Source organism: Vicugna pacos, unplaced genomic scaffold, assembly GCF_048564905.1.
Source record: "Vicugna pacos unplaced genomic scaffold, VicPac4 scaffold_18, whole genome shotgun sequence".
In the NCBI taxonomy this organism is placed as follows: Eukaryota; Metazoa; Chordata; class Mammalia; order Artiodactyla; family Camelidae; genus Vicugna; species Vicugna pacos.
The window spans coordinates 2,094,653-2,111,648 of NW_027328739.1; the positions used below are offsets into that span (position 1 = coordinate 2,094,653).

The 16,996-nt window shown below is 32.6% G+C and overlaps 1 long non-coding RNA gene across 1 annotated transcript in view; it reads right to left on the minus strand.

Moving 5' to 3' along the window:
• LOC140692838 (uncharacterized) overlaps positions 1-16,784 on the minus strand; it is a 49,281-nt gene extending 32,497 nt beyond the window's left edge. Inside the window, exons 1-9 of the long non-coding RNA XR_012068442.1 lie at positions 16,646-16,784; positions 15,286-15,351; positions 14,423-14,486; positions 13,015-13,082; positions 10,922-11,053; positions 9,429-9,536; positions 7,438-7,548; positions 6,995-7,056; positions 4,684-4,768 (exon numbers count right to left, since the gene is read on the minus strand). This is a non-coding gene — a long non-coding RNA (uncharacterized lncRNA). The remainder of the gene's footprint in view (positions 1-4,683; positions 4,769-6,994; positions 7,057-7,437; positions 7,549-9,428; positions 9,537-10,921; positions 11,054-13,014; positions 13,083-14,422; positions 14,487-15,285; positions 15,352-16,645) is intronic.
• Between the last annotated feature and the right edge of the window lie 212 nt (positions 16,785-16,996).

The window sequence follows — 16,996 nt, forward strand, 5'->3', positions numbered from 1 at the left end:
GAGCCCTGCCTCTCTTCTTGCGAGATGTGCCAGTAATGGCACAGGTCTGAGGAGACAAAGGCTTCAGCACCCCTCCCCCTAGGGCACATGCCTGCTTATAGTTTTGTTTACCTTCTGATTTAAAATTTACCTGACAATGAAATGTATAAATTAGGCTTTTGAGGTTCATCCTTGTATCAGTAGTTGATTCTTTTTTATTGTTGAATTGTATTCCATTGTTTGAATATACTATCATTTGTTTTATCCATTCTCCTACTGATAAATACTTAGGCTTTGGATATCTTTTTTTGCAAGCAAACATTTTTTTTAAAAAATGCAAATATAATATACATGCTTACATGTGAACATATCTTAAGTATACAGCTCAGTGATTTTTCACAAAGTAAACACATCTATGTAACCTTCATCCAGTCAAGAAACAGAACATTGCTGTTCCACTTTGGGTTTCTTCCCAGATACTATGGCACCCCTTTGATGGATTCACCATCCTAAATTCAGCCACCATGGATTGGTTTTTTTGCTTTTGAAATTTTTAGTCCCGTACATTCCACTCAACATTATGTAAGATTCATCCACTAGTGTTTTCTGTAAACTAGTATATTTATTTTTATTGCTTTAAAGTATACAACTTGTATGCATGTGCCACCACTTATGGTTATGTATTTATTGTTGACAGGTGTTTGGGTCATTTTCTATTTGGGGCTATAACAAATACTGATTATGAGAATTTTCTGGATGTCCTTTTGTGCTCTGATGTAGAAGCTTCTGAAGGGTACACAGGGAGTGTGTGTTTGTATGTATGTATATGTGTGTGTGTGTACATATATACACACACACACATATACATATATAACTTTCATTCAAAAAGCCTACTTTCAAATTATTTGTAAGAATTTATATTCCCACTGGCCATGTGTAAGAGTCCCCATTGCATGTTACCCTCACCAATGCTTCATATCACTTAACAACTAACTATTCTAGTGGATGTCTAATGGTGTTCCAAGTGTGGTTTTAGTACGTATTTTTATTATTACTAACGAGCTCAGCCACTTTTCATAGCTTATTTGGATTTTTCTTTTTTTTTATGAAGCACCTGTTCAATTTTTTTGCACATTTTAATATTGAGGTTTTGCCTTTTTCTCCACTGGTTTTTGTTCTCTATATGCCCTAGATACAAGTCTTTTGGTGGATATAGATATAGCAAATATATTTTCGCACCATGTGGCTTTTCACTTTCTTAATGGTATCTCTTGACAAAAATAATTCTTAATTTTACTGAAGTCCAACTTAAAACTCTTCTTTTATGTTTAGTGCTGTGTCCTGTTTAAGAACTCTTTGCCGCTTCAAAGTCATTAAAATATCTCCTACACTATTTTCTAGATGCTTTATTTTGGTGGGGGATTAGGTTATTTATTTTAATGGAGGTACTGGGAGTTGAACCCAAGACCTTATGCATGCTAAGCACACATTCCACCTGAGCTTTACCCTCCCCCAGATGCTTTGCTTTTTGTTTCAAATTTATTAGATTTATAATCTATCTAAAATTACTGTTCATGTATGGTACAGGGTTTAATTCAATACTGTTCCATTGGTCTATATGTCTAACTTTAGGTAGTTATCACATAGACTTAATATTGTTTTATAATAAGTTCTTTAACATTGTTCTTTAATATCAGCTTGGCTATTGTTGGCTCTTCAAGCTTCTCTATGTATTTAGAATCAGCTTGTCAAGTTCTACAAAGAAACAGTAACAACAATTAAGTTTTGGGGATTTTGATGTGCACATATAAATCTTTGAATCAGTTGAAGGGGAACTGACATCTTTAAAATGTTGAACCCTCCAATCCATAAATTTGGATTACCTCCCCTATACTTATTTTTATCACTGCTGTTACAAATTATCACAAATTTTGCAGCTTAAAGCAACACAAACTTATTATTTTATGATTCTGTAGGTCAAGTCAGGAACAGGTATCACTTGGCTAAAAATCAAGATGTCAGCAGGGCTGTATGCCCTTCTGTAAGTCAAAGGAAGAATATATTTCCTTGTCTTTTCCGGCTTCTAGTGTTCACCCACATTTCTTTACCCATGACCCTTCCTCTATCTTCAAAGCTAACAGCTTTACAGCTTTCTAATCCTTCTTCCAAAGTCATATCTTTCTGACCACATCTGGGAAAGATTTTCAATTTTTAAGGACTCCTGTTGTTAGACTAGGCCCATGTAGATAATCCAGGCTAATCTCCCTGTCTCAGAGTCCTTAACCTGATACATCTGCAAAATACCCTTTGCCATGTAAAATAACATATTCACAGATTTCAGGATTAGAACATGGATATAGGTAGGGGTCAGTGTGGTGCACTATTCTGTTTATCAAACTGTTTAACATTTGATACTTTCTGACAAACGTATAAGATAGAAGATCCTGGTCATGTTTAGAATGCTTCCTCTGCAAAATATTGGGCACTGAGTTTATTTGAAAGGACTGAAAATAATATTACCACAGGAATGGTTTCCTAATTCTACTGACATTTACTTACTTTATACTTAAATACCCAAAATGGTCAGCCAGGAGTGGGATCTTGGCAAATAAAATAAAAGTATAATTCAAGCTTTTATCACTGAATTTATTAGCTAATTCTATTTTAGAAACAGACAGAAAATAAAACAATTTAGAGTAAGCCTGCTTGCTTATATATTAAGTGAAAATAAAGTTTTAAAAGCATGTCTGAATATGGGATAAAGTGAGCATCATAAAATGTAATGTTAATATTTAGTACCTGGAAATCTCAAACTCCCAATTTATAAACAAGTTCATACTGTATAGCACAGGGAACTATATCCAATAAAGTTTTGTAGTAACTTATGGTGAAAAAGAGTATGAAAATGAATATATGTATGTTCATGTATGACTGAAGCATTGTGCTGCACACCAGAAATTGACACAAAATTGAAAACTGACTACATATATATATATGTAGTATATATATACATATATATATATATATATATATATATTTGAAAGGACTGAAAGGACTATATATACCAAGAAAAAAATTAGATTGCTAACCAATAAAAAATCTGTCAGTAATATAATGCTAGAAACCCTGAGACACAAAAGAAAATTTCAGGCATACATCTGTTTATAGAGTCATAGAAAAAATAGTGCCTATGCAAGTCCCTGATAAGCATGAGAAAATAGGAAAGGCAATATAAAAGTTCAAAATGCTTTGCTATGTAAGAGCTGCAACATGACTCAGACACAAACTTCAGTGGTCAAAATATCTATATAATTAATGATAACTTAAAGTAATTGAGGGCATCATTTTAAATGAGATAAAAATAGCTGCTCAATTTTCATATTACTAACCAAGTCATTTCTGTTTATAGTAGGTTTATATTATTTTTATATGTATTTATATTTTATAAAGACATATCAACTTAGATCCTGGCAGATAACTGACAGTGGAGCAACTGATTGATTTAAATGGGCATCACAGGCTTATCAGATTTCATATGCTTTAAATATACATTAGATATTAGCTGTCAGGAAGAGTTCAATTTTCATTTATTCTAACATAGCTGTGCCACAGGCAGGTTACTCTGTATTCACAATGGAGGATCATGATAGATATGAAGATATCAAGCCTTATTGATCTTCATAGGGGTGCTTTTATAAGAAAAGGAGAATAAAATAAAAAAAATCTAAAATACTACTTTATTTTATAGTGTTCTAACAGTTATATCTTTTATTTTTTAACTGAGTTATAGTCCATTTACAATGTTGTGTCAATTTCTGGTGTACAGCACAATTTTTCAGTCCTTTATGAATATACGTATATTTGTTTTCATATTTTTTCACCATGAGCTACTACAAATTCTTGAATATATTTCCCTGTGCTATACAGTATAAGCTTGTTTATCTATTCTATATATACCTGTCAGTATTTACAAATCTTGAACTTCCAGTCTGTCCCTACTCACAGCCCTCCCCCCTGTAAAATACTATTAAATCAACATATATTTTTGAAGAATTATGAAAAATGGGAAACTATAAGTTGTTTCTTTAAATTGGAGCAAAAAGAACTACTTTAACTGGAAAAATACTTAAAATCTGGCAAGTTTTATGATTTCATGTTCACCCCTGACAGCTTTTCTTTCCTCCTTTCTCCTTCAATCTTTATTGGACCTTCTAAAGAATTAAATTACAAAAAAGAAAAAAAGAAAGAAAGAAAGAAAATTAAGAAACAGCTCTGCATCTAAAATAACCTCCTAACTGGAAAGATGGTATACTTTGTGAAAAATTTACAGCTGCCAACTTATGATCTATGTCTCTGTCCACACTGCCTTACTTGTTAGGGAGGGTCTTAAAAAAAAAGTAAAGAAAAATAGCAAATTATAATGGCTTTTACATTTTAAATGCTTTTCTATGTGTCTACAATCTGCTCTATCATGAGTTATTAAGATAAACATTATCAGCTATACTCTACTTTCCTATCATGCACATTGTGACTCTAAGAAGCACGCACGCTCTAACTTACCATCTGCTGGTGGTGTACAGGTTAATGCAGTTCTTTTGACAATATATGGTTTTGTAGTCTAGTTGTCTAACTACTACATAATGGAAAAGATGTAGAACTACTGGTACCACTGCCCTCCGTCTCTGTCATTTACCTTAAACATACCTGGAAAAGTAGATTCAAAAACTCATTGGCAAGAACATTTTTCACACTCCAGATCTGATATTCTTCTAGAGTTAAGATGGCCATTCTGAAAGAGAAACAATATTTAAGAATATCTTAAATCTTCATTTTCTTATATTATTTGAATTAAATTTGTTTTATTAAACTTGCAATGGTCATTTGTCTGAAAGAAAACTAATGATTTAATGTAGATGCTGTGTATTCATCCGAAAGTAGGCCAGCAAGAATAAGTTCAAAAGTAACCAAACTCTGAAGTAGTCACTCATAACGTGGGCAATTTATCACCAAAAATCTTCCTCCAGTAAGACCTGGGAAATAACTCACAGTATCTTCTGGTTCAAGGTGAAGTTTACTAACAGAACCCACAAAAGGTTCTGGGTAGAGAAAAAGGACTATTTACTAACTTTGAAAGCATTTTTCCAAACTCTTTGGATTATGCCCTTTGACCCTAACAATTTTCTAAGATCTTTAAAACATCTGGCAATATTATTAGACTTCTTAAGAGATTTAAAAGAACTAAATATATATAATAAATGAGTATCTATATTAACATTTCCTCAAAATAAAATGTAACATTACTTTCACAAGTTGAGTAAAGCAGTATTTTTTTTTTTTTTGGTGTCAAAGTGTACCAAAAATTACATTTATATACAGTAGACAACATTTCTTGGCAGGCAAAAATATAACCAAATGCTTCTTACTTCATGTTTTGAACAATCACCTTAACAATCCTAGATGAATAATAATGTTCTTAGCGTTTATTACTTAATTATATTTTTATTATCTAATGATTTATTATTTAAAGATATTTAATAATATTTACTATTAATGATATTCATGTATTCATTCAATATATATTACCATTTATTACAAGAAAAGATTTTAAAGCACTGTGATGGTAATTAATGGCTTTCATGATGCAACTTCCATTGAAGTATATTAACACCAATGTAATGGTACAAAATAATGGGTAATATTGTCACCGTCTAGTCACCAGTGAATATGGGTAATAGGTTTGGTTGAAAGGTCCAAAATCTATTCTAAATTTTTACCATTTCATTATTATGGTTACACGGAGATGGAGCAGCTAAATGATCTTTTTTTTTAATGTTCAAAAGTACAGCCATATGAAGAAACTCGGTCTTATATAAAAATAGACAGCAATGATAACCTCCATACTTATCAAACACCCAGAAGAAAGGCGATGGAAATTGTATCTCTACATAAGGTATTTCCTAATAGAAACTTTCCTGTGTTTCTGTTTTCATATATACCAAATATAAATGGCTACCTTAGTTTTGGGCAGAAAAGTAAATGAAGACGGTTATCTGAATTGCCAAACAAAGATCAAGCCCTGAAAAATTCATTTCTATTATTTATTTCTATTGAGTGTCAGTTAATAAGACTATGATGATTTCTTCTGGATTTGTGATTGAAAAAAATGTTACTTATTTTTCTAAGCCTGTGTAAGGCCACTATGGTCTACATCCTACCATTTGCAACTTGGTACATGTCAACATTTGAATAGAAAGGGTCAAATTAACTCATATGTGTCTCACATATATGGATTATCTTCAGTTTCACAGGGATACATAGACATTAAGGCAAACCTATTATAATATCTTTAATAAATGTTTTGAAACTAAAAAAATTCAAGGCTTTATTCTTTGTAAAGTACATGCTTGTTTCTGCTATTATACACTTATTCTGGCTGCTATTAAAGAACTTAGGACAGACCCTCACCAATATTATTGAAAAAAAAATTTAAAAACTATATACACCACCCAGATTGAGATGAAAAATAATTTCCATCATCCCAGATATCCTATGCTCCTTCTCAGTTAACTCACCCATCTCCAAAATCACTATTGTACCACTTATTAACATTAGTTCTGTCTCTGTTCTAGAACTTCATATAAATTAAATTGTACAATGTGTTCTTTTATTGTGGCTTCTTTTGCTCAATATAAGTTTTGTCTTACCATAATGTATTAAACTGGGAGAAGTAAAGATTATAAACTACAGATGGCAAGGGCTGTCTCTACTTAATTTTTACAAAATGCCTAGCTTATAAAATATAATGTTTTTATGTAAATAACACTTAATGGAGTTGTTTAAAGGTCGAATGGGCTTTCCTTAGGGACAACTTGGAGTTATTGTAACCACAGGTCCAAATAAGCATTTAGCAGGGATGATGCACAAGAGATTCAAGTATGTATATGTAACGTATGTATACCAATTCAGAATATAATGTATTTTTAGAAAAGAATAAATTAGTCTCTGCTAGACTCACCTTTGTGGTGTCATGTGCATTCTATGTGTCTCTACAATGTTGGATAGATCCACAAGTAATTCCTTTAAAACCAGAAACCCAAATCAGTAGTTAGGAAAGAGAAGGTATCATTTTTATTAGACAGTAGCTGAAGTATAAAATATTTTTTCGGTCAAGTTTTGTTTTTTTTTAATTCCAGAAATAGATTGCTTGTTTACCTTAAAAATTTATGACAATTTTCCAGTGGTTTCATTTTTTTTTTACATAATACATTCAGTTTATTAAATTTTCTAAGGTAAATTCTCTTCCCAATTTTGCATCTTTGGCTATGAATATTTTGAGTAGCATAATATAGAACCTAGAAGTAGAAAGAAATCTTTTTCTCAACCTCTTTTAAAAAATTCTTCACTCTATGTTCCTGTTGGAAGTTTACATGCAAGAAGATGTATACAATCAGACTTTACCAGGGTATCATCGGTGCAGTTGTCCTTCCAGACCTCTGTGCAACCACGTGTCTCTCAGTTCAACCCTACAGAGAACTCCATCACCATCAACATCAAATACCTTGAAGCAAACTAAAGAAAAGAAACTCTTATGGAGGAAAGTTACTTTTATATTCTGAAGTATAATACATTTTATTACAACCTGCCCTAGTGAAATTACTTAGTTCCTCAAACAACTACATTCTGGATTAAGTTCTTATTTGGAGGAGATTGTGTCATTAAAGTCCTTTGAACTTGTAGGAATTCCTGTACACTTCACAAGTCTCTCTCCTTATATAATTAGCCAGCTTAGAGAACTCTATCCTTCATCTAAATCTAAAGTTAAATTTCTTGCAAACTGAAAAAGAAGGGCCAAGTTACTATACAATATCTCACAGATTTTGAGAAGGTAATTCAAGCTTTTAAATTAATTTCTAATATTTATAACTGATCACTTCAGAGTTGATTCTTACAATGCTGAAAATATTCCATCTACATTAAGAATCAACAAAAAGCTGGTACAGTCAGCTCCCCGTATCCATTGGTTCTGCATTCACAGGTATAAACAATAGATCAAAAGTATATATGTATATGTATATGTATATATATATATATATATATATATAAATTTTCCCAGAAATTTCTCAAAAGCAAAACTTGAATTTGCTATGCACTGACAACTATTCACATATCATTTACATTGTATTTACAAATAATTACATTGTATTAGGTACTAAAAGTAATCTAGAGATGATTTAAAGTATACAAGAGGATGTGCATAGATTATATGCAAATACTATGCCATTTTACATAAGGACATGAGCATCCATGGACTTGGTATCTGAGGGGGTCTCAGAACCAATCCTCAGCAGATAATGAGAGATGACTGTATAAAGATTTTGCCTCTCCAATGTAATTAATGTGCACCCAATATTTTTGCCTAAGAACAATTTCAATTCTTCAATGAAGTTTATATACAACAAGCTAAAAATCCAAAATATCAGCACTTTGCTAATTAACATCAATATCAGCAAAATTGCTAGTTAGTCTATTTGGTTAACTTCCACTAGTCCACTGGCAAAAAAATAAATTAAAAAAAAATTTAAGACAACAACCTCAATTGAGAAACAAAGACTTCAGCCTCTTTAATACCAGAACTTTAATGTGAACAAATAATCTATCACAAAGCCAGGTTAGAGTAATGGTATACTATCAGGGAAGATAAAAGAAATCTAAATTTTTAAGATTAAATAATTATCTACTTCACACACCCATGTAATAATTATGCTATTAAGTTAACGAGTGCATCACAGTACAACATTACTAAAGAATATTGAACTATTAAGTATCATACCCAAAATATGCAGTATTTGTGAAGCTGTATTTTAGAAAGATGCAGAGATAATGACCCTAGTGAATATGTAAGAATTAGGTTCCAATTAAATGTAAACTGCTGCATTTTCCTAAACAAATATGGTTAAGATTTAGGAATGTAATATGCTTATAAATTATGCCATAATATTTTAGATAGGTTTAAAAGATAAATTTAGTATTTAATAAAATTGTTTTATCATAAATTTAATTTTGCTAATAAAATATCAATATACACAGTGATAGAAAATAAGTTGAAATTCAAGTTAAGCAAGACAAATTTTCTATATAGACTACCAGAAAATATTTTCTATATGCTTAACATTTTCAAACACATCATGACTGATGTAGTTCATTTATCATGAATTGTACATTTATCTGGAAAATCAACCATTATTAATAACAAAGATCTTAAATTACTCCACAGTAAAAAAGAATAGATGATTGAACCTTTACACTGACGTCAGTAAAACCTTAGCAAGAGATTGCTATTTGCAAAAGGGATGAAAATTCAAGCCTTAATCAGATGATTTTTTACATGAATGGATGCTAATTTTTTTCTCTGTATAGCTTCCAAATTTTGTGATGTTTAACACACTTACATTTCTGTCTTTCAGCCAGAGGTCCTCTGCAACAAGCTGATAGCCCACAGGATATCTCCTTAAAATCTATGTGGCTGTCATGATTTTCACCAAAAGCATTAAATAAACCTGTAAAATAGGAACACAGACAGAATAAATCACAGCCAACAAACTTTCTGTTAATAATGACATGCCTATGAAAGGAGGCATGACTCGCATAAACTGATTTAGTTTTTAAAAGTTATCAGTAGTTTCCACTGTCTTAGGAAGTTTTTCCCCCACCCCCTGGCATAATTATAACCAACATTTAACTTCCTAGAAGAAAATACTATCATTTAGTGTTTGGTTTTGTCTGCATACCTGTCTCTATCTTATATTAATTCCAAAAGTCAAAAGTGATTGTAGAATGTAAAAAATAAAAATGTATTTTAAAAATTTAACTGGAAAAATGTCAGAGACCACAATTATCCTAATTTGGAAAGACTAAGAAGAAAAAGGAAGAAAGAAGAAGAAAAGTTGAACTCTATCAAAGATATACTGTGTTGTTATTAATGAGATTCATACAGCTCCTTCATGAAGCAAAGAAAACTAACACACTATATTATGAGACAGAAATTCTGTACTGCAGTCTTCATTGTACCACTTAATCTGTATAACTAAATATATTAAATTTCAGAAATAAAGGGCAATTTATAATCTAATCCTGTGGTTTTTAAACTTTTCCTAAAAAATAAATGGAATCATTTTATTTTCAAATGAAATGATTTCTCAATCTCTAATTATAAAAAGGTAAAAACATAACTGCACTGCTGAAGTGGAAACCCTGTCTGTTCTAGCTCCCCTAACAAATAAATATTTCTAAAACACACTAGAAACCTGAAGAATACAGACTGTCTATTTCAAGAATCTAATTCTGTGCCCTCAAAGAGCAGAAAATTGAAGCTAAGAAGTAGTTAAATGACTTGCTAAAAGTAAGAAATTTTTTTTAAAAAGGTCTGAATCAGAAGAAGAACCCAAGCTTTCAGATTTCAAATACAGTTTTTGTGATTATCACCCACAACTGCTCCTTGTAAACCTCATTTAAAATATATATATATATATATATATTTTATATATATATATATATATATAGTAGTGAAAAGTTTAGAGCTAAGTGGGGACCTTAGAGATGGTCTAGTGGTTTCTTAATTTTTTAAGGGTGGGGGAAGTATACAGCAGTGGAACCTTCTTCTATATAAAAGAAATACAATAGACACTCCTCAGCTGAGGAAGAGGTGGGGTCATGTGTGGAAGCTAGAGCTTTGCCTATTCAGTGTCCACCACCCTGACCCTGCACCAGATGCTGAGGCACCACACTGGAGCACACTTTCATAATGATTGTCTTGGTCAAACTGATTTTATATATGAGAATATTCAAGTGCAGAAAGGTAAACCGACTTACACAAGGCTCCAAAGGTGGAACAAGGCTCAGGTGTTTAGCAAAGAACATTTGTAGAAAATAGAAGGATTCCCACCTTCACTCAGAGATGGACGAATTGGTGGTGAAGCCAATGGGCCAAATGTCTCTAAATCAAATCATCCAGTTCAGGATTGAGCCCTCAGCAACCAATAGCATTTCTCCAGATGAATGATGTCTGATTCTTCCACTGACAATCAAATCAAACAAGATTATAAAATCTCACTCTTCTCTTCTGGACAATTAATTAGTTCATCCTGATAATGTAACTTCTAAATACACATTTTAATTTCCCAGTTAAACTGTTAAAAAACTACCTAAAACAAAAACTCTGAAAGTCAAATATATTGTATCTAAAGTGGCATGAAAATTAAATTCAAATTAATGTAAAAGAGGCTTTAGAATGGGAAAAAATTTGCAATTTCCCATTAAGCAGGCTGTTTAATTCCAACATGTAAAATAATAAACTAAGATACTTATTTTTTGCTTCCCACACTTTTATCTGTATACCCTTTGGTGATTTTAATCTCTATCTTGGATTTGAAAATTCTTGATCATAGTCTCTCCTGGCTACACAGGTAACACACTAATAGCAGAAACTATGTTTGATTTATCCTGTCACTATGGTAACCACTTACACATTTAATACTTATTAAATAAATGTACAAAGGGGATAGACCTAAGCTTCTCCTTCTTGGCCCTAAAATTCTTACTACCCCTCCTATAAAGGCAGGAGCCTCCTCTGTAGGACAGAGAGTAAATGTATCTCATGAGAAGGATTCCCCAACAAGGGCTGTCTTTTCAGCGTGCTTTTAGATGTTTTTATGGGACATTTCAATAAAAGGATCAAGGACCTAAGCTTCCCAGTATGGTGGGCGTTGTGATGGGCATGGGAGGATGCTCACTTGGGAGGATGAGATGTTAAAGACACTAACAGTGAAAAGGACAGGGCAAGATGAAGGGCGATTGGGAAACAGGACCACAGAGATGTGACATCTACTTCCCACTGTCATCTAAGTGATACCTACTTGAAAGAAACATTTCTACAGTTAAATTCTATAATGGGGGGTTATTTAAATGAAGCACAAATATACTCAATGAGTAGATCACATAATTTTTAGAGATTCAGAGTGCAGTAGCATTTTCAGAGTAGTTTTTACATCAATAACTAGTATTTATAAATTCCTGTGTGCTAAACAAGTATGTGGAATTATTTCCATTTTGCTTTTAGACTTACTACAGCTTAACGTATTCACTGCACTGATACAGAGTAATTTTTCTAATGAATAAAAATGATAATGTACAACCTTGTTAAAGATTCTTTAATTTCACCATCACCAGATTTATGAACATTTAGGCCTATGTGTCAGGCCCCGTTTCTTACCAGCTTTTTCACCAACACCTTACATTGAGGTTATATTGCATTACCCAGAGGTCAGGAAATGTTCTTTCACACATCCACATCTTTATTAGGTCCTGTGTCCTCTGAGGAGAAACCTTCTCCCCACTTTCACATCCTTCCATTTTACAGCCTAACCACTAATCCTTCTCTAAACACCTTCTAATGCTTTCCAACCTCACCAGCTACCCTAGGATTTTAACTTCTCTCTTCTGCAACTGTCCTCCACTGTATATAGTATCCAATATTCAAGTGAAGTATGAGTCCTCATTTACAGGTCTGTGGCCTCTCTAGATTACAAAGTATTTGGATTCAGTAACCTTGTCCTTTTATCACTTTTGCTGCTAGAGTTCCTTTCATAGGACCTGATACATAGTAACCACACAATAAATACTTCCTGAATGAATAAATGAATGAATGAATGAATAGCCAAGGCAATCTTCACAGCCAAGGCTTCCCCAACCCAGCTCAGTATTCTTTCTGTTATATCAAAGAGACTCTGCCCCATGAAACAATAGACCCTGCACATTTTAACAAATGTATACAATTATTAGGAACTATTATTAGAACAGAGACTAGCACTACTGTTCTCATAGTTATGTCACATAAGTAGTGTATTAAAGCTCGTTCTGATTTCTTGTTTATACAAATCAGCTATGTCTGTCACCAGTTTAAATGTTAGTAATTTAGAAAACAAAAGTTATTGATTTATCTACTCATCAGAAATCATTACAACAGATCTATTTACATACCTCTTCTGTCAGTTTATATACCAACTGGAAAAGAAGGGGTGTACAGTCAACTCTGAGAGTATAATTGCCTGCAAAATAAATAAGAGAGAATTTTAATACCTCCAAATGGACTACAAACCTGTATTTAATTCTAACTTTATTTTCTAATTATAAACAATATATAACAGATTTCAAATTCAAGGCATCATTCCTGGAGAATTAAAAATAGGGTGGACCTTACAGATTATCATATTAAGTGAAGTATGTCAGACAGAGAAAGACAAATATCACATTCTATCACTTATATGTGGAATGTAAACAAACAAAAAAATGATACAAATGAACTTATTTACAAACCAGAAATAGACTCATGACATAGAAAAGAAACTATGGTTACCCAAGGGGAAAGGGGGAAGGGAAGAGATATGTTAGGAGTTCAGGATTAACAGATATACACTATTATATATGAAACAGATAATCAACAAGGACCTACTGTATAGTACAGGGAATTATATTCAGTATCTTATAATAACCTATAATGGAAAAGAATCTAAAAACAATGTATATGTATATGTATATGTATATGTATATGTATATAACTGAGTAACTTTGCTGTACACGTGAAACTAATATTACAAATCAAATGTACTTCAGTAAAAAGAAATAAATAAAATTTTAGAATAGACAGATAGGTAGGGAGATAAATAGACAGGCAGACAGTCTGGCTAAAACTAAAACACAAGGTGGAAATAACTCTTCAGGAGCCAGAGAGGCTGCAGCACACACTCAGGATAGGAGACTGCAGAGGCGGACTCTGCTGCTAAGGCTGCAGCTCCTGCAGTAAAAGTAAGGGTCATTGCTCATTACGGCAGCAGTACCTAGGGGTCTTTGCCAAAGGAAGTGGTAAGGCCATAATATTCATGTTTTTATTCATTTATTCAATTCAATATGAAGGCTTTAGACTAGAGCATGTCAGTAACTAACATGTGTCCTGTGACACTTACCTAGAAATAACCATAATACGATGAAAGCCTACAGATGCACATGCCACATGTCAGGGTCAAAAGGAAGTTTGTAGTGGGTGCTTATTTCAGAGTTGTTCCAATACATACAGGAACTATTTCTGTATGAAATATTTTAGCCCAACTTTTAAAAATAGCTCCACAGGAAGAATGTCAAAAGTACTAAAGTTTTAAGTAGTAATCCAAGATAGGCAAATGGTAAATATACTAAAGAAATTAGGATCAATAGCTTAGTTATGAATCATATTGATTCATTTGAATCATAATAATGTTCTCTCTGGTAAAATGGAGAAATGGAGGTATTATTGAGGCATCTCATAGAAAGAGGATAATCCTAGTTTATGAGTTGGAGTTGATAGACTTAAATACTGGTATACTATTTAATGACAATCTGAAATAAAATTTACCTTCTGTGTATGAGTCTGCATTGATATATGCAACCTCTCTCTCCTGGAGTGTTTTCACATTCTCCTGTAGTTGAAGCAAAGCAGTCACTTAACTCACAGCATTTACAATTTTGGAAATACAAGCAAAACAAATTAATTCAGTAAAAGAGTGGTTTGCAGATACCATTATAAATCAAACACCTATGCTTTTGACCATAATTTTAAGAAAATGCTATTAACTGGTTGATAATATTAATGCAATTAAAACAAGAAAGAAAAATATTAGTGATGCTGTAGCCACTGTTAATAGCAACAGCAGGGAGACCCAGAGGAAAACTGCCCCTGATCCCCTGCACCATAATATGAAGGGGGAAGGCTCGGAGATGCTCAGCCTCACCCTGGATCTACTGGAAGAGGACTGCTCAAAGTAAGGGCTGGAAATCTGTACTTTTAAAAGGTGTCTCTGGAAATCCTTACAGACATTAAAGTATGAGATCCCTTGATGTTGGGGATCCAAGTAACTTTACCATATTAAAAGTGAGGAAGTTGGAAATTTGATTTATCAAGAATTTTTTGAAAGAGAAGATATTGATGAAAAAGAAAAATATAGGAGGGGAGGATAGAGAAAAAAACTAGAGGGAGAGAAGAGTGGCTATTAGGACAAAGACAAGACATTTCTCACACATACATGCACACACGCACACACATTCTAGAAAAATACAGCAGAAGAAGACTAATGCCATCACACAACATGGGAATATGCAGAGAGAACTCTTTTCTTCTCTCTGTTTCTCTCTCTCTCTCTAGCTTGCTACCTTATAAAAGCAGTTACAGTAAAAACATTTAAAGCTGTGAGTGGTCATCCCACAAATGAGAATTCTCACCTCTGCGCTTGACCACATGGGATAGATGACAGCTGATTCTGCGGCAGAGTATCCATTATGACAGAGCTACAGTAGAATTAAAAAAGATTCCTTAATTATATGTAAAGGTAAATGTGCTGCTGAATATGATCAAGAAGCTAGTAGAAAATGGGAAACAATATTCAAATTGTCTTTTAACTCACATGAATTTAAATTAATGCAAGGCATATTATCTTGTATCTTGGATTTATTTTATCTGTATTTTAAGCTGCTTAAATTATAAAAAGACACATGTATTTCTATATACATGTGTTCACAAGAAATTACATATTTCTAAAAGTAAATGACCGTAATGAATAAGCTCTGATTCATCTAAATAAGTGTATTATGAAACGCATGTTCATAACAACAACATAATAATAAGACTTTGCCATATAAATGGAATCAAATGTGATACAAGTAAATGTGATTTTATTCCCATACTTATTTGATTCATATTATTATTTTAAAGTATGCAGAAATGAGTCAGAAGGAAAGCATTTTAAAAACCATTCACAATAATAAGAAAGATATGACATTCTTTAAATCAATTCTATAAAATTTGGACTCATAAATGAACAAAACAGAGGATAGTCACAGGAAAGTGCTTTTTGGTGCGCCTGCCTTTAAAAAAATACACAAGCCTACCTTGAACATGTAAGAACTCAGAGTTACTGGACAGAGAGCATAAGGGAAGAAGATGAAAGAAGGGGGTCTATGAGAGACACTTTAAAATAAAGCATTAAGAGCCAGTGACAAATGAAAATTAATCATAATTGAATTAAAAATAAATCCTTGAAATTTTAGAGTAATTCAATTTACAAAATCATTGTATTACACTCCCCAACCAGGCACTTTTGTAAATGGTAAAATATACCTATGGTTACAATTTAGTGTTGAATCCATAAAGGAGAGACTATAATCAGAGTATAGTCATCTAAAAAGAGCATGTTGTTTTCCTGGATAGAAGAAATCCAAGGAAACTGTAAAAACTTGAAAATTAATGCCAAGGATCTAAATCAGATTTTCAATAGGCTAATTCACTTGTCAGAAGTAGTTTCCTAGGTTTGACTATTTTCTGAGCTTACAGATTTTACTTACTTATCACAAAACCAATATAAATAGAAACTAAAATATTTTAAAAATAATGAAAAAATTGGTTTGTGCTTAGTAATTAAGAGGTTGTTCTGTTTTGCCAAACTGATGTAAAAGCAAAAACAAACTCTATTTCTTAAATTTTCTTGTTTTTATCCAATTTAAAACAGTATCAGGTAATGGAACACATCTGTGATTACCCTGAGATACATGTTGACCAAGAAGATATGTTTACTGTCTTAGTTACCTCAGCCCATTTGTGGAACCCAGAAGTCCAAATTTTTCTGCATCCCAGCTGGCAAAAATGGCAGTTCTTCTCAGTCTTCAGCTTGAAATCATTGTTAACATACATGGTTAGGTACATCTGCCTAAAAACAAAGGAAAATTCACTGAAGTCACTTTCTGTCATCACTTGCCATGGAAACATTATTTACCTCTACTAATCAGTTTTCCAAAATTCTGGACAACTTCTTATAAATCAGCAGTTCCACTGGTTAGGTCAATACCTCCAAATACCCAGAAGTCCTGATGATCTCCCAGAATAACACATCTGTCTGGAAAGGAAGGCATTCAAAAGAATGACAACTTAGAATGTATT